We start from the raw sequence: 27,305 nt of genomic DNA on the forward strand, positions 1-27,305 counted from the left end.
CATAAAGAAGGAAGACCAAAGTGTGTGTGCTTTGGCCCTTCTTAGAAGGGGTAACAAAATACTCATGGGAGCAAATATGAAAACAAAGCGTGGGACAGAAACTGAATGAGGGGCCATCCAGAGACTGCTTCACCTGGGTATCCTTCCCTTATGCAGTCAGTCACCAAAGGCAGACACTGATGTGGATGCCAGGAAGTGCATGCTAACAGGAATCTGATATAGCTGTCTCCTTAGAGGTCTGCTGGAGCCTGAAATATACAGAGGCGAATGCTCACAGCTAACCATTGAGCTAATCATGGGGTTCCCAATGGAGGAGTGAGAGAAAAAATTGAAGGAGCTGAAAGGGTTTGCAGCCCCATGGAGAGAGCAACAATATCAACCAAGGAGAGCTCCCAGGGTCTAAACCATCAGCCCGGGAGCAAATAGGGAGGGACCCATGGCCCCAGCTATATATGTAGGGGAGGATGGCATTGTCAGGCATAGGTGAGTGAGGAAGTCCTTGGTCCAGTGAAGGCTGGATGCCCTAGTGTGGGGGAAATCGTGGGTGGGAAGGTGGAAGTGGAAGGGTGGGTGGGTGGGGGCATATCCTCATAGAAGCAGGAGGAGGGGGGTGGGATAGGGGGTTCCTGCTTGCAGGGAAAATGGGGAAAAGGGATTACATCTGAAATGTAAATAAAATATCCAATAAAAAAATTTTCAAAAAAGATAAAAGTTCCCCTGAGGTTATTTAAAAAAAAAAAAAAAAAAAAAACATTGAGGAGATTTACCAGAATTAACCCAGAATGAGTGTCATGAGGAAGAGATGATCCAGAACAGAAATCATGATGAGAAACATTTTTGGACGGTATAGGCTCAGCTAAGAGTTGTTCTTTTATATAATAAGGCAGGCATATAGATAATCCCTTCCCAGTCTACCAGCTCAGAGGAAATGGTAAGGTGAGGGGTTAACACAGCAAGTACAACAAGGTAAACAGTACACGATCTCATCTACAGATGGGACCTAAATGATTTTCTTACTGTGAGTGCCCAGCCCCCATAGCTGTACTTGCTCCACAACACAAAACTTGGTAGTTGCTGCCGAGCAGGTATGTCCCACAAGTGAGGAAGGTAGCAGATTGACTGTTGATGGAGATTCACCAAAAAGGAAGATCTTCAATTATTAGGTAAAAATTATTCTGACTTGTCTAATTCACAAATTCAAACTAAATCTGTCCTATACCAGCTTATCTCTATTCTTTATCAGTGATTATTATTAGCCCTATGACCCCTCACCATCCCCTGGAACAAAATTACAGATTCATGTAGATTTATCGTCACAAATGTGCTCTTCTTCCCCTGTACAAGCCATCTTAGTGATTGTCTTGAAAGCCAGACCCATAGTTATCTGTTTTATCTACCTAATAAACAGTATCAAATCTCAATATTAATGGCACCTTTCCAAAATACATCATAATTGTTAGCAGCTCACCACAGCTCACTGAATGAGAGAAAAACTCATCGGCCTCTCTGTCATAGTCTCCCTTGGAGTTCTCATGCATGTGCCTATACCAGACATTAACTAAAGCCTACATAAGTCAACAGTGTTCTCCAGAGGCAAAAACTCTGAGTGAGGCTACAAAGATGTAAACCAGTCAACAGAGAATATTAATACCTTATTGCAACTGTGACTACAAGAGTAGTCCCTTACCCAGGGCACTGTAGAGATAGAAAGCAGACCAAATTACTTAGCCTGACACTGTCGTGGAGGTATAGCACAAAGCCACAGTCACTTGGCTGTGAAGATTACATCACTTTAACTCATGGATGGGGTCTCAGAATGCAGCATGCTTTCTTGCTGCCTTCTGCTGGTGTGATTCCCCTACGACCTGGAATTCATTCTCTCTATACTTTCAAAACAAAGCTTTTCTAACATGACACTAAGAACATCATTCAGAAGCTGGCTGTTGGAAGAAGGTACTCTGTTTGCCCCCTCTCAATTTGCTCTCTGATACCATTGAAACCTTAGCTTTCCTTTCCAGAATCTTCTAGTCCATCCATCTGAGGTCTTTACTGCTGATCCTCTTTGTGATCAGTTGACCCTCTATTTTCTCACTGATGGGAATTTTCTCAGTTCAAATCTTCTAAACAGTCACATGTCCCACAGTCTTCTAAAACATCTGCAGTTACATATTCTTTTGGTTTCTCCCATGAGTCTATCTCCTTATCACTCTTTGTAATTCCACAGCTATCTTTATTCCCAGTTGAATTCCTTTTTTATACAACCGTAACAGCAGCCAGTTTCTGCAACATCATAATAGCTTTCCAGTCTGTCCACTACATCAGTGACCTCCTAACTTAATTACATTTAGTTGTTTACTACAACAAAATGGGTTTTACTGTAGTTTTTGTCCTTATCAGTCTGTCTGTCTCTCTATCTGTCCATTCATCTATATACCTACATACCTGCCTGTATGACTACATATCTGTATATCAATCCCCATACTGATTTATTAGGCATAGATACATGTTTGTCATCATTGATATGGATTTTAATATTTTATACATTTAGAATTACCTGTATTTATATGGTATATATTTTTATCACCATTACTCTATCGTTAAAAAGTCTATTTAAGTAAGATTCCTCATGGATATATACATTTTCTTTACTGATACATAGTCAACAGGATTGTGTGTGTAGTCTTCTGAGGCTAAGACAGAGAATTCCTGCATAGCTTAAGGCTAACTGGATTCTATGCCTAACTCACACTTAACACAATTGGAAAGTGCATTTATCATCCTCCTCCCTTCAGTCTTTCTCAATGGAGGTTAGGGCTTAAATCCTCTGCTCACTCTTTCTATTTCAACAGCACAGCTCTGATTTCTACCATCATATAACCACCATGCTTGTTGGTAACTTTATGATATATGTATATATTCATTCCTCATGTTTAAGATTTACTGTAAGTTATTTAAGGTATGAATAACCCACTGCTTTTTATTCCTAAGTAACATATAAATACAACACCATAGAATTTCAGCCCAAGATGAAGAGGTAAAAGTCATCACTCCTGCCTACAAAACAAGAAAAGATTGAATGTTGTAGAAAATTGATGGCTTGTTTTGGATGAATTCTACCCTGTCGTGCTGTCACATTGGTTGTCCTGAGGATTCTATATCAACTTACTCCTAAAAGAGGACAACAATGGACCAAAGATACAATTCCATCTAAATATACCTTGGAGGACCAATGACTTTATTGGCTTAGGAAACAGGAACATGAGTCCTGCATCTTTGCAGTTCCTTCTACCCCTTGTAGGCAGCTACTCCATCCAGAAGCTGGTTTCCTATTTATAAACTGTAGTGGAGGTCTCAAAAGTCTTGTGAGATTTTTTTTCTATTACTTTTATTTTTATACAGTCCAGTTGTTACCCACCCACTTTCCTGTCCACCCTCCCACAGTTCCTCATCCTATTCCTCCTGCCCCTTGTTTTGTGAGATTTTATTTTTAGATTGATGTGCCTCTGAGCCTCCCTCCTTCTTCCAAAAGAGGGATGGTTCAATTTGGAGGAAACAGTTTTACAAAATCTTCCAAATGGGGAAAGACTTGATTACATGAGTCAGAACAAGATAAAGCCATGACTTGTGGGATCACAGAGATGGGAACATCAACAAATTTGTAGTGACTGAATGGGACTAATGTAACAGTCCACATGGTCCTTCATTCTTTCTATGGGTTACTCATAGAAATCATTCCAAGTTCTGCAGTGAAGAGGTAACAAAAAGCACCCTGTGGTCCTGGAGTAGGAAGAGGAAAGTGAAAGGAAAGCAAATTCTTTACACCAACAGTTGGGTGTCATCCATAACAAATAATTGATGAATAGTAGAAGGACTGGAAAGAAATTTGTTAGAGTTTTATTTCACTGGACAGAAAGCACACTCTCTCTTTCATGCCCCTGTACTCTTCACTAAAGCCCCTCTACTATTTATCAAGACCCTTTACTAATCACTCAAAGTTCTCTACTATTCAGCAAGCCCCTCTACTTCTGATCAAGACCCTCTACTATCCACCCAATCCCCTCTACTATTCATCAAGCATAACTATTATGCATTTAAGCCCCCTTCTATTCACTCAAACCCTCACACTCTGTATTCAAGCCCCTTTTATATTCTTCAAGCAACTTGAGTAATCACTCAAGTTACTCTACTATTCAGCACACCCCTTTACTATTCATCACACTCTCTACTATTCACACAAACCCCTCAACTAAGCACTCAAACCCTTCTACTAGTTATTCATTCTCTTGTGAGGAGTGCACAAAAGCTGATTGATCTATGAATATCACATAGACAAGACACAAAAAGTCTAAGGATTTACTCATAAGTTGTATAGAATATTTCCTCTCCCTCCCAGATCACCATATCAACAAGTCTCCAGCATAATAACAATAGTTTACAACTTTATGGATACAGATCATCTCTGAGGAGGGTGATTGAAATAGACCAATGCCACAAGAATATAAAAAAAGAACAGCAGACGATGAAGCAAGCATTAAGCATAGCACAATTTCTAGCAAGACTACAGTAAAACGTTATACTAAGGTACTACTTACATTATATTGTTATTGAGCTTTCAACAAAATATTACAAGGCATCTTGAATAAAATGTAAGGGAAATAGTCAGAAGAAACAACGAAAATATCACAATCTGAAATGGCATAGATGTTATGATTATAAGACAAGATCATTATATTTGAAACATTATGATTAATATGTCACCCTGATGAAATAAAAATTAGGCTATACAAACACTTGTGTAATTATGTAAAGAGATAAATGCCAATTCTTAGAAACAATCAAAATAATGTCACAATTTTGAAATATCAAAAATATTATTGTGATTGTTAGTTTTAATGTTAGTTTTGTCTTCCTGACAATGTAGAGTCACCTAGCAAGAGTCTCAATGAGGGATTGTCTAGATCAAGTTGGCCTGTGGACGTGACTTAGGCAGAGATTTTTTTTATTTTATCAACTGACATGGGGAAACCCAGCCTACTCTGTGTAGAGCCATTCCCTGTGTTTGGATCCTATACTGTGTAAGTTTAGAGATAGCGATGAGTATGAGAGCCTTGTGTACAATTATTCTCTCTGTCCCACATTGTGTATGTAGGCTAACTTCTTCAAATTTCTGAGTTGACTTCCCTGAAATGATATGACCATAAATTGGCATTGTGACCTTTATCTTTTAACTTACTTTGTGTGAGTGTGTGTGTCCCTTAGTTAATGTCACAGAAGTCATCAAAGGAAACCAGGACAAGTATGAATTCTTATGATGAGCACATTAATAGACTGGACATAAATGAGTAAAGAATAGAAACCAGAAATAGTAGTATACCCCTTTAATATCAGAACTGAAGAGGCAGAATAAGAAGGAAGATGGATCCATATCCAGCTTGTACTAAAGAAAAAGAGAGACACAGAGAGAGAGACAGACAGAGAGAGAGAGAGAGAGAGAGAGAGAGAGAGAGTTTATAATATGAGAAAGAGCAGGAAGATGGGAGAGGACAGGAGGAGAGAAAATATTAATTATCTTAAAAATAGGTCAGCCTTACCTGAGCAGCATAGTAGAGCTGGCCCTGGATGTGGAAACTGTGTATGAGCCTGTCTGAGTGTGTGAGTGGGAGAGAGCTAGCTGGTCTTGACTCTATTCTGCTAAGTGGGCACAGAGAAGGGAGAGATGCCTTCATCCCCTCTCTTATTCCTGACTACCTATGGCAGGCAGAAGAGCTGACTCTGGGGTCAGGAGAACAGAAGAGCTAGCCCCTAACCTGATGCAGCACATAGGAGAGTGGGCCCTGTACCTGGCCTGAGCAGCTCAAGAGAGCTGGCCCTGTTGAATTGTGAGTTGATGAACTAGTCCTCAAGGCATGTGAGGAGGAGAGCTGGCTCTGCCTCTTGCTGGCTGTAGCACTGGATAGGCCAGCATGGGCAGTTCAGGAGAGCTCATCCCAGTGGTGTGGGTGCAGGAGATCTCATCTCAGTGGTGTGGGTGCGGGAGAGTTGGCCAGATGACCAGCTCATAAACCTCTAAGCCCCAGATTCAGGATTTTGAATTGGCCCACTCTAATATCTACCCCATTGATAAAACTTTTGGAGTAAGGTCCTACAGATCAAAACCTACAGGATCCCCATAACATAGGGCAACAACAGGTATCCAAGAGGAGTCCCAGTGAGGATCCATTATAGATAGTATAGTAGAAGCCAGAGGTCTTTAACTAGACTAATGACTCATTGCAATGAGCATTTGCAAGCAAAGAAGTATAGACAAAAGGGTCAAGTGTAGGACACACTATGGCACACTACAGCTTCCACAATGAGATTATTTTCCTCTGGGGGGAAGGAGGGTTACAAGGGTGAGTAGGAGGGGAGGGGTAGATGAGTGGGATTAGGGTGCATGATGTGAAATTTACATAGAAACAATAAAAACAATTAAAAAACAAATGGGTCAACAGAAATTTTCCAAGCTTAAATACAAAGAAAAAAAACTTAATGAGATTAAAAATATAAAAATATAGTAAGCTGTGGGTTGTCCTAAAATAGTATGCTATATGTATGATTGATATACCGGAGAAAAATGGTAAAAGGGGATAGTTAAAGAAAAATCTATGAGCTTTCATGGAATTTACACAAAATGAAGAAATATTTGTATGCAACCTGTACATTATACATTATAGTTTCTATAATAATTAAAATACTGTACATACTATGAAAATATTTGTTATATTATACTTATTAGAAAATAACACAAGAAAAATTATCTGTATGTGTTTTGCACAAAGGAAAAAAAATCCTCCAACATGTGGCTGGTAGAATCCATAGATGCTATAGCCATGGAAAAGGGACCAAAGGCACATGAGAACTATTAGAATGACTACTCATACATTTAGGAAACAATATTAAAATACCACTTTCTCAAGCAGGTTAGAAAATCGTTTAAACTCAGTGCTGCTGAGGATGAAACAATATCACTGATGGCCTGCCAATGGGATGCCAGTAGCCACAATGACCCTGTTAGACAGATGTGATTCTGTTTCCCCATCAGAGAAAGCAAGGTCCCAAAAAGATAAAGCTCCAGGCTGTTTAAATTGTCCTACCCCTAATCGCAAATCCTCTTCATCCTTTAAGAATAGGCTCAGATGTTATTTCCTTCAGGAAGCCTTCTAGGATTCAGCTTCTTAAGCTGGGCTTGACACAATTCAAAATCCTCTGCACATCATCCTTCCACATCTGAACTTATCCAGCTCTCACCATGCATTTGCACATAGCTTCCCCTCTCCCCTGGGGGATTATGAATATCAAGCAGGTATGGGTTGCTCCTCTACAAAACATTAGCTCCCTTATACTTTGAAAAGAAATGAGCTAAAGAAACACTTGATAAATTAAGACTGTAAGATGAGACAGATACAAATTTCAACCTTTCTGACCTCAAAACCCAGGTTATTATTTTTCTTTTTACTATCTCATACAGCCCTGCTGACTAAATGAAAGTCTAGTTTCTGACGTCTAGGAAACAGAGCTTACAGGGCAGACTGGCTAAAGTATAGCTCCTTTCCTGGGAATGTGAGATGCACCCCACATGAAAAGAGCTTGCTTCATCTTTCTGAAGGAAGACAAGAGTGTATTGACAAGGTTTGGCTCCCTTGGGAACAGGCATCTTCCATCAAACTCATCTTCCTTTAACTGAGAGGGAATGAGTGGCTGTTGGAGTAAACCTGAACATGACTGGTCCCTGGCTTCTATTATCCAGGTATCTTGAGCCCCAGAGCCCAGGCATCCCTGGTGATTGAACTCTAAAATAGATGATTGCTTGATTGCTTCTGATGAATGAAGCTATTGTCTTTCTTTTTATCATAATTAGCTCCCTACAAAGTCTACCAGGTAGACTTTCCACTCTATTTTGTAGCTGGGGAAATTGAAGTTCATAAAAATAAGATATCTAGCTCAAGGTCACAAAAAGAATATGTATAAGGGTTGGAATTGAAATCTGGTTAGTCTGACCACTGCCAGGCTCCTAACCACTGTATATCTTCTTGTATAACTCTCTGCTTTTCCCTTCATGCCCTAATACTAGACCCTGCACAAGCACATAGGGTGCCCACGTCACTGATGACAGCAATATCAACAGAATTGGGAATGCCTGACTTTTAAAATCAGCTTCCTCATACCACCAGAGTACTAGATGATAGCCGCCTCTACTTGGAAGCAACTCTCTCCCCACTCTGCTTCCCACTGACAACTTCACAAGGCCTCTTCTCTCTCCAGCTTCTGTACAATCACATTTTCTCATTATATTGGCCAGCTCCAGGTCAGCACCTCTCTCAAATTGAAAAATTATTATTATAGATAGCCTGCACATAGTTTTTTTTTTTTCTTCCTCTGTGTGTTCAGTTCAGAAAAATAGAGATGTGTTATTTCTTCATCTTCTCCTCTTCTCCGGCAGCTGATGTGGACAAGTGGAACCTCCACTCTGACTTATTCCTACAGTTTCTTTAGGGAGCCACAAGGACTTTTATTCAGTTGAATTAAAAAGCCCAAATGGAATGAAACACACTCTAGGCAGCAGGCAATTGGCAAGAAGAAATGAAAAGAAGCTTTCAGTCAGATGACATATTCTTACTAAATTTAATTCATACCAGTGGATCTTCACTGTACACCTCCAGGAAATTTGGGGAAGAAAAGACAATGGCTAGATCCTGAACATCTACAGTGGGCCAGTGCAGAGCATTGTTACAAAACTCACCTGGAAGAGTCACCTCACTTTTTAAAGTGACAGTTTTTAAGAATACTCCTACATATGTGGTGTAAATGGATTAAGCATAAATTAAATTCATAGTAAATGAGGAATAGCAGTCAGACAAATTCAAAACTATCTCTGTCCTATGGCCACTCATGTACTCAAGCTCAAGGAATGACTGACAAAAGCTACCAGTCTGGATTTTTGCATAATTTGCAGGCAAATTATACTTCTGAAACATCTCCTTTTCTCTTGTAAATATTTTCTTCTTATAGAACTTTAGGAAGGGATCCCAAGGGTCATGTGAATTTCAGGTACCCCTATGCAAAACTGTGCAATGGAAGATATATGACAGTCAGATCAAAAGAAAAAATGAGTAAGAATTTGAGGGTATGTATGTACATGAGCACACACGTATAAGGGAAGATAATTACTGTGAAACAAAGAGAGGAGTTTCTTAATATAATAATAAAATAAAGTCAAGAGGAAAGGATCAGTGTGCAAAACATAAATTTTGAAAACAGGAAAACAGCACAGAAGTAAGGAGTGTGTAACTTGATGGAGCCAGAGTCAGAGGAAAATGACGAGTTCTATGAACAGGGTATGATCATTTCCAGGAGACATTAAAAACTATAGATAACTAAAAGTGTTCTGTAGAAAAGAGTTTTCTCTTTATTTTTCTGGAAGTAAACCATCCTTTCATTCTTGGAATAACTTTTAATGGGCCCTCCTTTTTTCAACTTTCAAGTAGATCGATAACATCTTTATTACATTATCTATTTATGTGTTAATCAAATTTTTACCAATATCATGCCATAGTAGGATGGCTTTTTCTATTGTTTGTTTTCTCTGCCATATAGCATATATTATTTCTTCTTTTAAAATGCATCTACAAAAGTATGTAGCTCTGGCAATCGTCTAAAGAGTGAATTCCAACATATGACTGCCTAATCCATCAACTCTTATTTCCATTTCAAAGTTTTCTTTCCCCTGGTTTTCCCCATCCTCTCTTTCTCTCTTTTCCTTTACTATCATCAGACAATGTTCCAGATAGCATAACATGTTTTTCATTGTGTTACTGAACCCTTCTGTGAATAATGCTTGGCAGCTGGCAAACACCATTACACCCCTACAGTCTATAACTGTAAGCAAATTAATAGTAGCAATGCTACTTAACTTAAATGCTATACTAATTTAATTGAATAGCAATAATAATACCTAATATTTTGGCTAGCAATAAAACATCTAACGTTCTGATAGCTTTATTCCATGTTAGTTGTATACTTAGAACATTATCAAAATCAACTCCTTTGTGTCTTACAGTAAGTCTCTATAATATCTTTCAACAAGAGGTAGACAAAAAAAGACAAAAGTGAAGAGTCTTATGAAAGTCGGAGTAAGGATAGGTATGAAAAGGCAAGAAAGGACACTACTCTGGGCTGGTAACACTATAAACACAAAAGTTCTACAAAGATTACTCAGGAAAAGCCATGGTTGTTATAATCTAGAAATGCTAGCAACAGGGACACAGTGGCCTAACTAGAAGATGCAACCCAATTAAAGTATGACTCTACAATAAGAGAACAGCCTGATCACACCTCCAGACCTTTTAAGCCTTACTAGAATTTCCTATAACTCAGTGTTTCTGAACCATCCTAATGCTGTGACCCTTTAATACAGTCCCTCATGTTGTGGTGACCCTCCATGATAAAATTTTGTTACTACATTGAAACTACAATTTTGCTGCTGTTTATGAAGCTTAATGTAAATATCTGATATGCAATATATTTGATATGTGACCCCTCAAAAGGATTGCAACCCACAGGTTAAAAACCACAGCTTCAAGTAAAAATGAGCAAAGCTATTAGAACCAATTTATACAAGGACGCTATCTATGTCAACAAGCAATGTGAAGGGAAATCCTGATGAGAAGGAGAAGCATTCTCTAGTGCCCTGAAAAACGCACAAGTCTTGTAAGGATGGCTAACCAATATAACAAACAAACAAATGTTTTGTGGCCAGGTAGATGTAAATATAATTCCAGGTAATAAAGATAATTGAGAATACTGTTATCACCTGCTTGCTTTTGACAGCTCCCAAGAAGCGAAAACTCATTGCTAACGTTTCTCTAACATCCAGGCCCAAACCGGGAATATAGCATGTGTCCTGTTGCTTATGAATGAAAGAATTAGAGGCCCAGTATGATTTTTGTTAGCTATCTGACCTGCCAGGGTAAGGGTTTGGTTGGTAGTCCACCCACTCCCTGCTTTGACTGGATATTGAAAGGATGATCTAAACAATCTGAAATCACACCAGTCACTCTTGTGTCAATGATCCTAAAACCATCTTATCACATTTGTCAATTAAATGTTGGAAACACTCCCTGCTATAACTCAGAAACCCACTCTTTGCTGGGTATTCCGGTTGGCCTACAAACACTGTAGTAGAAGCCAGAGCCTTTAGGAAGCTAACACATCAGCCCAGATACTCTGCTGTGGAAAGGCCCTCATGACTGAATAGCTTATTCACATTTCTGTTCATTCATGGCTTTCTCATTCCAGCTCCCTGCTGTGGCTTCCTTTAGCCAAATTTTCCAGCTATTCAGAAAACCACAGCTGCCTCTACTGTATGAATACAATGGCTTCTTCAGAAGCCAGAGACTAAGAGAATGATATAGATTATTCTTGTCTAGTAAGTTGTTCACACAAAATTTTTGGTGCTCATACCTTGTTCAGGGGAAGTACCTAGTTATATTAAATATCTGATGAGCTACTTCCTGTAACTTAGGCAAGAGCCCTTTTGTATAATGTGAAAAGATGTGGCCCTTTGCAAATGAAGCTCTGAAAAAATAAGTCATAGTTAATCTCTTTCAGTAAATGAACAGCAGAAAAGTAAGCGGGGAAAGTACAGTTCTCCTAATCCCAAGATAATACTGTTTATGGAAAAGGATGGTAAACTGTTGAAGATTTGAAATAACTGCTGGGCAAATTTTATTGTGTTGAGTATACCTATTTTAATCAACCACAATTCACACCCCTTGTGTTTGTTAGTTGGTAGCTGACAAAGTCAGGTAGTGTACAGTCTACAGTCTAAAATTGTGACATATTAGTAATAATAATACTTAATTTAAATGAAATATCAATTTAATTCAATAGTAATAACAACAACTAATTATTTTGTCCAAGTTACTCTGTGCTGTCTCTGTATTAAGAAATTTCCTAGAATCAGCACCTTCAAGTCCTATAGGAATCTACTACTCTGGGCAGCATTATCCCTTTTATTTCCAATGAGAGAACAGACATACAAAAGTCATGTCAATTGTTGAGACTACAAGCAGGTAATGGAAAAGCCGAGCACCAACATAGTCTAGATACAGAGACAATGTATTTTACCATCTCATGCCACTATCTCTCTCAATTCCCTTGCAGAGGGCACAGGACAGAATAGGATCATTAATACTTTGTAGTTAAAGAACCTGTGGCTTGGAGAGGGGCAGTGACTTCATATGGTTCATAAGCATACATAATATAGAAGAGAGCTGGGATTCTTGTTCATTATTCTTTGTCAATGTCCTAAAATGCATATCTCTTTCTACTTATTTGGTTACTACTGGGATTAAAGGTGATATTGGTTATAAGAGTTTATGCTAGATAGATTTATTACAGCTTGATACAGCTAAAGTCATTTCATAAGAAAGAATATCAATTAAGAAAATATCTCCATAAGGTCAAGTTGGAGACAAGCCTATAAGGCATTTGGTAATTAGTGATTGACAGGGGAGGGTCCAGCTATTGTGGGTGAGGTCATCCTTTGACTGGTGATCCTGGGTTTTAAAAGAAAGCAGGCCAAGAAAACAATGGAGAGCAAGCCTATAAGCAGCATTACTCCATGATCTCTATATCAGCTGCTGCCTCCCAATTCCTGCCCTGCTTGAGTTCCTGACTTTCTTCAGTGGTGAACTATAATCTAGAAGTGAAAGATGAATGAATCTTTTCTCCCCTAGTTGCCTTTGGTCATGATGTTTCATCACAGCAATAGAAACTCCTAATTAAGATAAATTATACATTATAATTTCATGACAGCTACCCATTTAAAACTATTCTCTCAATTCCAATGTCTTTAGTGAATAATAGACCCAGGACAAAAATACTGTATTTCCATCTCAGACCCTCTGGTGTATGGCATGCAGGGTCCCAGAGCTTTCAGCTTTATTTGTATGAGCTATTTATCTCTGCAGGGTGAACTCAAAAGAATGGAATTGAGACAAGGAAAATAAAGCACCTTTCACCATCAAAGCTCTTATGGGGTCCTTGGTTTGATCAAGCTATGCTGAGAATTCAGAAGCAATTGAGAGATATGTTTCTCTATCAAATGAAGTAGGGAACCTCAAAAGCTATCTCAGTAACTTCAATGTGAAAATTCCATGGTAACATCATTGAGAAATTAGAGAATTGTCTTTTAATGTTTATCATATCATCAACAAATATTTCTTGGATACCTCCATGTGCCGATGTTAAGGAATCTAAGATGATCATGGCGTATCAATGCTACAGTATGGGAACTTGTTGTCTTATGAGAGCTATGAATAAATGAGAATATGAAGATGTCTGAAACTTGCTAGACTAGAGCAGTGGATCCAAACTTTGGAAGTAAGTAGGACTATCAAACTACCCTCTGTACTCATGGAAGAGTATAGCCCTCTGACCTCAACAACTAAGTTTCTAGACAGTGGTTCAAAGAAACACACAACTGGTCACAGTACAGAAAGTGAGCACCTGTGGAGCACTACGTTGTACAAATCACATTCTCTTACACGAAGGCTTAAGCACCATCATGGAAGAAGAGGCAGAAGTCAGGACTTGACAGCATCATTGCACCCATGAACTCACAGCATCCGTGTTTGCCTGCATAAGACCTACACATGATCAAGCCAGTCAAACTCCTAGCACTGTCAAGAACTGAGGAGCTGGTAGCAGCTGATGACTACTGGGAGGGGAAGAATCCGTCTTTCTGAAGGATGTGGCCCCCTGGTGGGTGAATCATACTCTAAAGAAAAGCCCCACACCCATGAGAACATGGGCAGCCTTCATGAGAAATTGGAGTTGGACTATTACTTCAAAATCGGAAAAGAAGTTGAGATGGAGGAAGTTTGGATCTAGGAGGAGTTAAAAGGAGGGGGTTATATAATCAAAATCTATTGTGTACATATATTAAATTAATAAAAATATTATATTTTAAAAATAATTAATTCAGGTTTTTAAACTTTATGAGACAAAAAGTATATATCAGACCACTATAACCAAAATTGATGGAGGTAGGACCTGAGAATAGATATTAATTAAAAATTTCTGGTTTATTTTGGTGGAATACCAGTGTTAAGGCACATTGCCAAAGTAGTATTACATCCTATGCAAAGTCCTGAAGTTATTTCAAATTACCTGAAAGTATGACAGAGGCTTCTGGAAGGAGGTAATTGGAAATTTGGGACCTGCAGTATTGTCTAACTGGGCACAGGAGAGGTAAAGAGGGTGGAAATATACGTCTAGAATTATTTAAGGAAAACTTGCAGTCCTGCCTTAACTGAAGTAGTTGTTGTGGTCTCATACTACCACTACTAGCCCCAGTGTCTCTAAATAATGAGATTCAAGCTGAGCATTTTAGAATGGAAATAGCTCTTAGTTCAACCTAAAAATCAGGGTCTTGCTGATTATCTATTTTCACTTGAACCTATGTAGTTATGTTGATGGTCCAGAAGGTTGGGACATGTAAGAATGTAGCTTCAGCTTCTGCCCAGCTCAAATTGGAGCTAGAATGTTACTTCAAAAGCAGAAAAGAAGTTGAGATGGAGGAAGATTAGATCTAGGAGGAGTTAAAAGGAGGGGATTATATAATCAAAATCTATTGTGTGCATATATCAAATTTATAAAAATGTTAATTTGTTTTTAACCTTGATGAGACACAAAGTACATATCTAGTGAGGCCCTTCTTGCCCTATTATAACATATGAAAAGGTGTCACATGGTGAAATGAAAGGCACATACTCTGTTTATGTCTGTCTTCCCAGCAAGTCACCATGTCTAGTATGGGAAGGGGCAAACCAAACTAGTCACAAACAGCTGATTACTCTGTAATTCACCAACAGACCTCCAAATGAAGCACCATCTTCCCTGAGAGCTCTGACTGTCCAATAGAGAGGATTAGCTCTCACATACCTCACCTGTTTGGGATGAGGCATTCATTGTAATTACAGTTGATGGCTGAGAAACTGTCTCCATGGAGAGTATCTAAGGACATAGAAGTAGGGATCCACCCCACTCCTATCCAAAGCTATATTCTAAGTATTTACTGGAATGTCTGTACATAGGGTTCAATAAATATCACTTTGGCAAATGAGTACACATATTCAAAATTGGACGGATGAGAGTTGGAGGACTTAAGAAATTATGCTACAGCACTGCAGGACTCATTTCTCCATAGAGTAACCTGGGGTCTACCATCAAACCCTCTAGGAGAATGACATACCTTTTCCATTTTGCTAGGGCTTTGTTCTTGTTCTGAGATTAGTGTATCTGCTTTAGGCAGGGAAGCTTTAGATAGCCATGGGTGGCTTATATCCCTTTGTCCCTTCAGTGCCTTATATAAAACCATGAAGCCTCAATTTTCCATCTTATAAATTGAAAATAGTAGCACTGTCTTACAGGGATTTTTCTAAGAGAAAACAAACAAAGAAGCACATATATAGCTGAGGATTGAGATGAAATGCAAGCAAGAAACCAAGGGATGTTCTATTTTTTTCCCCTAATCCTCGTTCTCTACTTTTCTGATCAGTTAAAAAAAAACTGATTTTCTGAGATCAGCATACTCTTTTTTTGGCTTCTTCTCTAGAGTTTAAAGAAATATTAAGAAATCGACAAATGTAAATCAAAAATATAATTATTGATCTCTCTATTAGAGGCTATCATCTAGAGATGTGGTCTCCCTAGCTAGCTAATCAGACAGATCCCCTCTGCTTGCTTGCCTAATACAATGCAAATACCATACCTTGTTTTAGCACAGTGCAAACAACAGACAAACTTTTATAAATTTTGGGGTCGGTAAAAAGAAAAGAACCCCCTTCCACTCTGACTGCTACCTTGGTCATGTGACTTTGTGAACTAATGAAAACACAAGTAAAACTAAGAGAGGATGACATCTAAGGAGAAGCTCCAGTCCAGAGGCTCTGCCTTATCTTCTGTCCATTGCTACAAGACTGATGTGCTATGTAGACTGATTCAGGCTTCTATAAGCAAATGACAGTTGTTTGAGTGACTTATCCAATAGAAACTAATTCTGAGCCTTCAAATCCAAGACTAAGATATAGTGAAGCATGGTGAAGTTTTAACAAATTTTCCTCATCCTGGCTTCTCACTTATTGAAAAGCTGTGGGAAATTTATTCATACAAACTTGATAAAGATACAAGTCCTATCACAGATGTTTCACACCTCAAACCTTATTCCAACTTCATTATTAACCAAAGGCTCTTGCTCACAATGCCATCCTCTTGTGGATTAAGGTTTCATCAAAGATATTTTGTGGGAGATGTCCTTCTGTCCATATTATTTGAGCAATGTATCAAAAAAGAAACTCGGTACACACCTGGATCCTACAGTGAAGAACCTGTGGCTCAGAGACACTGCACCCCCACTGAAGCTTTTATTATCACCACATGCTCTAGCCTATCTTGAAGGACCCTATTCCTTTTAATCTCTGCTGAAAACACTCCCCCAGTGAATGGAAAACTCTACCCTTTCCATTTACAGATACATTTGAAATAGAGGAGAGACGAGACAGACCAGGACATGTTTGTTTTCTTTGTTCTAATTCAGCACTTGGTTATAATGTCTGATTCAGTTTTGGGTTGTTGGAGAGCAAAAGTAAACAAACATTTTCTTCTTATGATGAAAACATATTTAGTTACTATATTTTGAACATATATGTTAATATGGCAAATAGTTAGCCTGTCATCACACGAATCTGAACACTACATAGCATCTAGGTTGCAAATGAGTGAATGAGAGTCTAAAAAGCCACACAAACACTGTCATTTTGATATAAAAATATGGAGTGATGAGATTGGAGTAATCATATGTATCCATCCTAATACCCCTTATGTATTTGCTTATTCATACTATAAAGCCTTTTGAAGGCACCACCAAGTATAATTCAAAGCATATTCTTCATATAACCCTCCCAGCCAAGATCAATTTTAATACCTTTGATATCAGTATATTCTCAGCATAATTATACCTTTGCCTTAACAACATGAGGTGTGGCTCTCCATGCCTTCCCTCTTCGCTTTGTGACTATCTGGAATCCATTCCAGAAATCCTGGGTCCAGTGAGGTGTCACTGGCCAACCCTTGCTGCTGCATCTTGAATTTCTGACAGCTTTAGGTCTCTTAACCTAGCTTCTTCCTGGCTAACAATCTCCCAACTCATGGTCACAAATATTCTTGCCAAATCCCATCTCTAGAGAGTTCAGTTGGCTCTTGGCAGCAGCATCTCCAACCATCCTGCCAAGAATAGAAGGAGGAAGATGACACTATGAACAGATGAAATGGAGCTAAATTGCAGTGCTTGTGCTGTTTCTTTTCAAACCAGTTCCAGAAGACACAGAAATCTGAAACAATCTTAAATCACAATTGGCTTGCCCTTCTAACTCCTTACAGTAAGAAAAATCACAGTGAAAGTTTGTGAGAAATGGCTATTGTCTTTTAGCATTGTCCTGCTGAACATAAATGATGTTACATGACGTGCATCCTGTGAATATTCTTTATTATAAAGATAAAAGCAAACACTTCATTTTGTATTAAGAATGAGTACAACAAACTCCTCAGTTAATAGAATCTTCCCTATATCAAGGCATTCAACAAATCCAAGCAAGATGGCTATAGTCTTCATCTGTGAATACTTCCATGCCATACGTCTTCAGTTGGCATACTTGACTGTGTTACACTTTCCTCAGCTCCTCCTTAATGTTTTGGACCTATTCTGCAATATTCCCAAAGGAAAGTTCTTAGCATCATCACCAGCATGCCATGTAACATGAAGCAGACAGATTGTTCAGTTCAACTGTAGGAACTACCTGCACATGAAGCTCAAGCACACCTTGATAGCATGGTCAAGGTTTCAGAGACCTTGCCCACCTAAAAAGAATAATTTACAATTGCATTGACAGCTAAAAGAAAACATGGTTGTAGAAATTTTTGTATGTCTAGAGAATTAACGTCACAATGTAGCAGTTGTCAGTATATATCAAGCATTATCTAACATCTACCAACATAATGGAGCACTGCCTATATATGTAGTTCCTTATAGCTTTGTTCAGAGATGAACTATACCACAGATGTTCACACTTTCAGTTCATTATTTTTCAATTATATCATACCCAGGTTCGACAGATGAATTAGTTTAGCACTAAGATTTTTGACCAGCTGGCAAATACCAAGGCTTTCACAGTTCTTTTATTCGCTGACTGCTCTTAACCTGATTCTCATTTGCAAAACACTACCTGGTACATAGACTGTCAGACTGTACACAAGAAAAAAAGCCCTTTGTCCAGCCCCAAATCCACTCTTTGGGAGTTGTAAAAATTAAATGAGGGCATAGGAACTGACTTGTATATAATAATAATACAATTCAGGGAAAAAAACCATTATTCTCTGATCTTAGTTCTGCTGTATGATGAGTGAGTATAGACCCATTCATTCTTTCCACAAATAATTGTGTGATGGTTATTTTTGGTTGTCAACTTGACTATGTCTGGAATTAACTAAAATCCAAGCAGCTGAGTATACCTCTAAGCAATTTTTTAATTAAATCATTTAAAATAGAAGACACAATTTTGACACAGATATTTTGAGATGGAAAGATATACCTTTAATCTAGTCCATACCTTCTTCTGGCAGCCTATATAAAGGATTTGGAAGAGAAAGTTTTTTGTTTTTATTTGCTTGCTCTTATTCACACTAGTGAGTCCATTCCTTTCCTGGAGTTAAAACCTACTTCTTAAGAATTCTGGCATATACTAAAGAGCATCTGAGACATTCAGCCTTGTAGACTAGACAACTGCTAGACCCTTGGACGTTCCACTGATAGACAGCAATTGTTTTAGCTGGACTATAATCTAGAAGCAACACTAATTATATATATATATATGAATATATTATTAACATATTCATGTACAAATATATTATTTGTATATATATTCATTCTATAAGTCTGTTACTGTAGAGAATCCTGACTAATACACACTAGTTATATTAGACCAGAAGTAAAATGTACACTGGCTGTGGATCAGCAGAGATGATGATGATGATAGATGATAGATAGATAGATAGATAGATAGATAGATAGATAATAGATAGATAGATGATAGATAGATAGATAGATAGATAGATGATAGATAGATGATAGATAGATGATTGATAGATGATTGATAGATAAATAGATAGGTAGATAGATAGATAGATAGATAGATAGATAGATAGATAGATAATACAGATATAAATTCATAGGCATAGAGAGACTGAGATAAAGACATATAGAGCTAGAGGCATTGAGATGAGACAGGAATAAGAGAAATACAGATCAGAGATAAACACAGTGATAGAGAGAGAAATATAAAGAGATAATCTCTTGTTACTTCAATTGCTCTGGAGAATCTAAACACTTAACAATGCCCACATTAAAGAAGGGACCTCACATTCCAGTTCATAAGAGTCACTAGCTTTCTTCCTTTTTTCTTTCTGTACATCTATTACACTTCACATCCTGATTTTATCTCCCCAAAATTAACACAACTAATTTTCAAAGATTATTTTATTTTATGTGTATGAATGTTTTGTGGAGCACATACATGTCTGGTAACAATGGAAGGCAGAAGAGGATATAAAATCCCCAGTAACTGGAATTACAAAGAATTGTGATATGTGTGTGGAACTCAAATCCTGGTCCTCTGAAAGACCAGCAAGTGTTAGTAACTGCTAAACCATCTCCCCAACCCAATGAAAGTAATTATTAATTGTCTCCTTGCTTCCCTTTCCTTTCTTTCCTAATCCATCTTCCTCATCTGTGGGAAAACTCTGCTAATTAAGATCGAAGTCTTCCATTGACTTGATAGCCTTCTGGGGCTCTGGACTATATGCAGGACTCCCTTCATTGGCAGGATTTCTCCTTCTCTGATGTTTTCTGCAGAATTAAAAAAAAAAAAACTCTACCTGAAGAATGTCAAGCAGCCTTGGTTAAAATTACAGGTTCAACTTCTTTTCTCCAGATAAGAGCCCATCCAGCTAGCACCTGAGATTTCTGAAATGCTTTTCCATGCTAACAAGGTCTTTGTGTATTCTAAGCTTTCAGTCAATAACCTTCCCTTTTTGTGAGTATTCCTTCCCCTAAGAGGTATATAATCCCTGGTTTACTTTGAATAAGTGTAGTAGAATTTTCCCTGTCCAATCAATTTAAATATTAATACAAGAAGCCTGTGATTGGACAGGGAAAAGGGAGGCAGAGCTAAGAGTTTCATGGACAGAGATGGAGAAGGAAGGAAAATGGAGGAAGAACGGGAAGATCCTGATTCTGCATGGCTTTACTGTTGGGAGCCGACTCCTAGCCGAAAGTGGCTATCATCTTTGCAGCCATCTCAGGCCATATACCCTGACAAGAGACTTGTTTTCAACAGCCCGCAACAACTGAGCACACTCTGATAAACATCTTGTTTTTCTCACATATCTTGTTTTCCTGTTTAGTGCCACCAGCTGCAAGGCACACGTGGTCTCCACGCTGCTGGGTCTCCTCACAGCTAGCTAGGCGCACGTCATATCCACGCTGCTAGGTGCACGTGATATCCATGCTGCAAGGCACATGACATAGTGCCTTCAGCTGTGCTTGTCCACGAAGGCAAGGCACGTGGTAAAGGGTATAAATACCCAGGATTTCCTTCCAATAAAAGAGACTTGAGAGACTTGATCAGACTCCCTGTCTTGTCTCTATTCTTTGCGTCTCTGTCCCCACTCTCTCTCTTGCTAGGGCCTGACCCACGGACCAGAGCAGCAGAACGGGCAGTTACAAAGTGGCCCCCAGAACGTGAGGCAGTACGGGTGGCTACAAAGTGGCGCCTCAATGTTGGAGCTCCAGTAAGCGGGACACAGTGAAGGACACAGCGGGAATTGGAAGCCTGCATCCTCACTCCTGTGCTGGAGACCCTGCTGACTGACCCGAACAGGTTGCTACACTTTACATAGCCACAGATAGCTATCAATATTTTATAAGGGATGGAGAATTACACGACAATTTGTCTTATCTAGGTGGGCAATTTATATCATTACAATTGGCTCTGAAATTACTGTGTGGGCATCTTGTGAATTGAGAATTTATTGATATATAAATCTGACTGGTTATTTATAAGCTTCTAGAGTTTTGATTTTACTAGGTTACTGGGATTTGGGACCGCTGACCACAGGGAGTAGATGACTGAGAAGGAACTAGTGGCTCTGAGACAAGCAAACCAGAGCTGGGAAGACCTTGATTGGTTGCTGCGTGGGGCTAGCCTAGAGGCAGCGAGACTGTGGGCAGAGAGCAGCAGGGAATAGGGCAGGCTGGTGCTGATGTTTTTTACTATTTCCTGCAACAAATAAGTATATGGGTTCACATTCATTACCAAATAAAGTAATATGAACAAACAAAGATTGTGTCAGGGAACTGCTTCATTAATAATCACCACAGAGAAGGCTTCACTTGACTTGAATAGAATTTGTTATCTCAAAATCCATCTATTTGACCTTTCTTTGTACTAAATATATACAAATGATGATGTAACACCACCAAAAGAATCATATGATCTTAAATTCATTTTCCTTGTGATTTATATAACAATTATTAATAATCACCACAGGGAAGGCGTAAGACTCCTGAATAAGATTTTTCTTTTCTGCCCCTCCAATACTCAACACTCACTCCCAACTGGGCCTGATCCTGTTCATCCAAGGCTCTTCCTTCCCCTTCATGCTTTGCAAAATGTCTGAAGGGGAAACATAAGACGCCCCTGCCCTGTTCCTGACTTCCTCTCCCGGGGCATATTCCACTGTTCCCTTTCCAGCCTGGTATGTAAAGGTGTCTAAGCTCCCTGGTCCCAGTGGGAAACACTGGCTGTGGACTCTCCATTCTGGCCTTTGCCCTGTCTCCTCTGGGCACCCCATGGCAGAGAAGCAGACCCAAATACAACACTCATTATTATAGAATTTGTTATCTCAAAGTCCATCTACTTGGTCTTTCTTTGTACTAAATATATAAAAATAATACTGATGATGATGAAGATGATGATGTAATACCACCAGTCAGTCATATGAGGTTAAATTCATTTTCCTTGTGATTTAAATAACACTTAATAATTTCTCCAAGAAGTCCTATACATTAGAAATTTCCATTATTTCTACCTTACAGGTAGGAAAATCAAGACATAGAGTACTTGAATCATTTTCTCCATAAAGCTGTTAGTTCAATTAGTGCATCCCCTGTTGCTTGTTCTGAACATTGACACTACAGTGTATCTCACATCTGTTTGTCATTTAAACATAAACAGATGTTCTTAAACATAGGGAAACATCATATTTCCTTCACTTATCAAGATCCACAACTACAAAAACATCACTCACAGCCTACTATACCTGCTTATTTCCTGAATTCTCATGAATTAGGTTTGTAATCTCTCCTGTATCCTATCAATACACCATCCAATTTAATAAACTTTTGAAACACACATTGCTGTAAGTTTATAACCTTGGAAGCTTTATACAAGTACTTTGTACCTGAAGAATCTTGCTCACAAGACACTTGGGAACTCTTTGGGGTTTGTGCCCTTTGCATGCTTCTACTATTGCTCTTCTAAGTTCCCTGGGGCATCAGAAATGGCTAGAGTTAACTCTTTCATAGCAAAATTTAGCTCAACTGGAACGATTTAGTAGTTCTGTCTTGAGTCTACTATTATACAAAAAACCTTTAACATATATGCTAACCTTAGTAAGCTGAGTAAGTGTTTAAATGAGTGAATTCTTGGTTGATGCTAAGGAATTATAGATTCAGGAAGCTCATCAAGATGAGTATGGCAGCTAATTATTAGACATAGAGATAGCTCAGTCTTCTCAGATATACTGTCCTACTAAATGGTTAAAACTATGACACACCATTTAAGTCTCCCAGCTTCAAGGCAGGACTAAGTTTCAAAAAAATCCCTAACTCCATTCTGAGAGGGTTTACACTAAAGTTACAACCAACCTGAACATGGAGTTAGGATGGGGTATGTGTGACAGGAAACAGTCCTTCCCTTCCCAGCAATCTGCTCTAGGAAGATATGGGGGAGATGACTTTTCTTAGCTTAGAATGAACATCCCAGTGCCCTTTCTGGTCCAATGCTTAATGATACTATGATGTCCTTCTTTCTCTTAGCCATACCAGACCCATGCCAATGAGTCATACTATATATGCTCATTTTTATTTGTGCCTGTGCAGTAAAGAGACACGAAGTTAAGAACACTGATTTGCAATCAGAGCATTTAATCCAAACTCTGAATCAGCCAGTCCCCAGTTGTATGTCCCTGGGCATGTTGCTACTGCCATAATATATGACATGGATCCTCTGTGCCAGATGGACTGCTCAATATTTTATATCTGGAAGTCAAGGCTCCTAAGTTCTGTCAAAGAAAGAGTGCTATGATCATGGTACTTGGAGCAGATTAGTGCCCAAGGACACTGAAGGACCATTCCCAAAGCCACATGACCAGAATACCAACAGATAGAAATCCCAACAGAAGATAGTCCACTCCAGCTCCTTCTCTTCCTATGTACCCATGTGTCTGGGTCTATAAAATGAAGGGGTTGGAATGATTGCCATTTCAGTTCTCTCATTTTATGACTTTATACTCACTTGTGATTGGGGCAGGATCAAAATTACTTTGGTGTCTTGGTGCCTGCCAAATCATAATCAAATTGCTGCCTGGTCCAACGCCCAGGACACAATACATTCTTTGCCCACGGCTCAGCCTGCCTGGTGATGGTGAGGATATGTTTCCTGTCTTTTCTGAAGCTCTGAGGGTAGGGACTTAAGGAGGGGGTTACATACTTTGTGTTTCCCACAATAAGACATCAGACTGCACAACACACTGGCATGTTCCTTTCTGCTGCCATAACACATCAGTTCCTAGGAAGTCTCAATCACTATGATTTATTTTAATAAAGAAGCCTTCCAGCCACCCTTTGCCAGTGCATCTGGCCAGCTCCTATTTGGTTTCCTGCAAGAATACTCCCCACCAGCCAAAATGATTGAGCTGGCCAGCACAGAGAAAGGCCATTTGGCCTCCACCTGACATTCAAAGACCAACAAATTTAGTTTTTGACTATTCACCCAAATAATAACATATTAAATAGTAAAGATTTTGTTTGTTTTTAAAGCAGAAATTTCAAAATAGAACTCATTTCTAAATTATGTGTCATAATTTTCTTTTCTTAATAAAGAGAAAATTGGTCAAAAAAGAATAGCTCTTGGCCATGAAACATTGAGTTGGCCCAGGTTTTGCTTTTTCCTATCACTACCTTCTACGAAAGCTTTTCATTGGTCTCTGTCTCAGCTTCCAAACACACATGCTTCAAATATACAGACCCTGCCCCAAGAGTAATTTTTGCTTGCATATTTCTTTTTGTCTTTCTTTTTAAAATATAATTGATTCCTTTTGAGAACATCCTATTCAAATTATTCATCTACAAAAATCGCCCCACCTCCTCTCTGCTTTTCAGTTCCCCTAGAGTATCTACCCTCCCTCCAAAATTCATGATCTCCTCTGAGTCCATTCATCATTGTTCTTATTTGCATGTGTCCAAGACTGACAAAAAAAGAAACTATGAAATTTACAGGTAAATAGAACTTAGAAACATTATACTAAGTGAGGTAAACCAGATCCAGAGAGACAAAGGCAGCATGTCCTCACCTGTTTGTGGATCTTAGCTTTGAACCTGGAGATGTGAGTGTATAACAGGAAGTTTCTGAAGCATCCAGAAATATAGAAAGAAGTCGACCATGGTCGGGGTTGGAGTGGAGTTCTAGAGAGGGGCAAAATAGGAAACAGGGCTTTCCTTTCTTTTTCTTTCTCTTTCAACCTTGTACTCTTCACAAACTTGCTTTGGGTTTGCATCAGATCTAACTGACAAGGCATAAGAACATTTACTAAATTTAAAACAGCCAGTTATTAACATAATTTTTTTCAGGAGTGTGGAACAGATGAGTAAAAGACAAGAAAACTTAATGGTGACTATTGTGGTCCAGCACCAAAAACCAAGAAAGAATGGGTGACATAGACGATAAACAATCATTTGTGCCTATGGCAGACACAATTCTTAGTTGGTCTTCATTTCATTCTCCTACCAAGGCCATGATAGGTGATTCCACATTCCTATTGACAGATGACCAAACACAACGAAAGAATTTGTAAAATTCTCCCAGGTAGCTGTCCTCTGAGACATGTGGCCAAATGTTAATGTGGAGCTCCTTGTTGTTAAGCTCAGGTGGTTTCCTTTGGTACTCATCAAGATTTCTGGGGAACCCTGTCTGGTACAAAGTGCTGTACCACAAACCACTGGGGCTCTAAAAGGTCATCATGCCTCTATGGGTGGGCCTAGGCAAGGATGAAAGATGGAAAATTAAACAACTCATTTGAAATTTGGAAGAAACAGTTGTGTTTGTTGAAGATCCTAGGAAGACATGAAGCGGGGCAGGAGTTTTCTGTTTCATGTACTTACAGCCTAGGAGGTTAGAGAGAGATCCAGTCAACTTTCAACACATACAGGAAATCTTTTACAAGCTGATAGAGAGGTGAGCTCCAACCCTGAGCTAGACCTCCAATGTGGTTAGAAATCACTACTACCCATTACAGTACTTTTGCCTAAAGAAGTGTGATCATTCACACACTAGTGAAGCTCTGTCTTCTAATTCTAATATCTCCAAGACATGAGGACTTTGGGGTATAGGCAAAAGTCTCCACCAAAGACTCTTATGAAGATAAATGAAACGTTGCAACAATCCATTGCTTTGTTGTTAAGCTGATATTTATTAACCAGTGGTGGAGCAGACATGCAATACTGGCATTTGATGTCTTGCTTGTCAGAGAGCTAGCTTGCCCACTTCTACACCCCCTTCTTTCTGTAATATTGATTGGACTTCTGATTAATGAAGTAATACATATTAATTATAAGCACATTAGAATATAATGCAGATAAACACATCATTATTAATTTCTAATTCTGGACCAGATACTGTTGTTTGCTACATACACTTTAATATACATTACTTCATTTAAAATTCACAATGACCCTGCAAGGTCATCTTAATTTCTACCTCAGAAAGAAGGCTCAGGATCCAAACCCAAATTTATCTTTTTACTTAAACTTCCAATGATACGAAGGTGTGTACAAGAGAATATACCTCTGAATACATGCCTGGTGTCCTGCTCTATCATTCTCCATTTTATTCTAGTGTGAAGACAAAGTCTCCAACTGAGTCTGGAGGCATACTGTACCAGTCGATTCCACCACCGTTCCTATTACTACCCATCTCACTTTCACAGTGCTTGGGTTACAGAGTCACACATCCATGTTAGGCATTGCACATGGATGTTGGAGGTTTTAATTTTCTTTTATGAATTGAGCACTCCAACCCACTGAATCATCTGACCAGCCCCAGAACAACGTCATTTTTGGTATGAGACTAAGCTCATAGTACATGATATTAACCATAATATACCGGGCAAATGATTTGCTATGACTTAATTTAAATGTTTCTTGTTAATATATGATTAGGTACTTGTCTACTTTCTTGATATAAATATCATTAAAATATTCTTGGAAACGAAATTTGTGCAACCTACAGGTTTTATAGAAGAAATTCCTTTGAATTATGAGAGCTGACATGAGTAAGCAGAAAAGAAGAAAAGGTGATTGTTAACATAACCCGAAAGCATTAGATACATTCATGAAATTGTCAAAGAATGAAGGTAATAAAATTCCTGTTTCTTAAGAGTTTTAAGGTCATTGGTGCTGAGTATAACACTCCCAATAAAGGTTCTATTTCATGAAACATGTACAACTGTGCCAAGACAATCTTTTGCTCTTTTTCTATTATTTCTATACAAATGTAGCAATCTTGACTAGGTCATACCGGCTCCTCATGCCCCAGTAGTAAAACATTAACTAATAGATACAAGATGATACTTAATATTTTTTTAATAATTGACTGAACTGAATTGAATTGAACTCAATGGAACTTAAGTGAATGTGACTGTAGAGAGATTCTTAAGTTTACTAGATCTGCTGGGAAGAGAATAAGTTCAGTGGAACACTGCAGTATAGTCTATCCTGCCATTTGACTCCAGGGTGCTTGATTTTTCCCTATCTGCTCCTAGTTTCCTCTTCAGCATGAATTCTGGTGCAAATGGGGAAAACCATATTCTTT

This window comes from Grammomys surdaster, unplaced genomic scaffold (assembly GCF_004785775.1).
Source record: "Grammomys surdaster isolate TR1022 unplaced genomic scaffold, NIH_TR_1.0 224, whole genome shotgun sequence".
NCBI lineage: Eukaryota > Metazoa > Chordata > Mammalia > Rodentia > Muridae > Grammomys > Grammomys surdaster.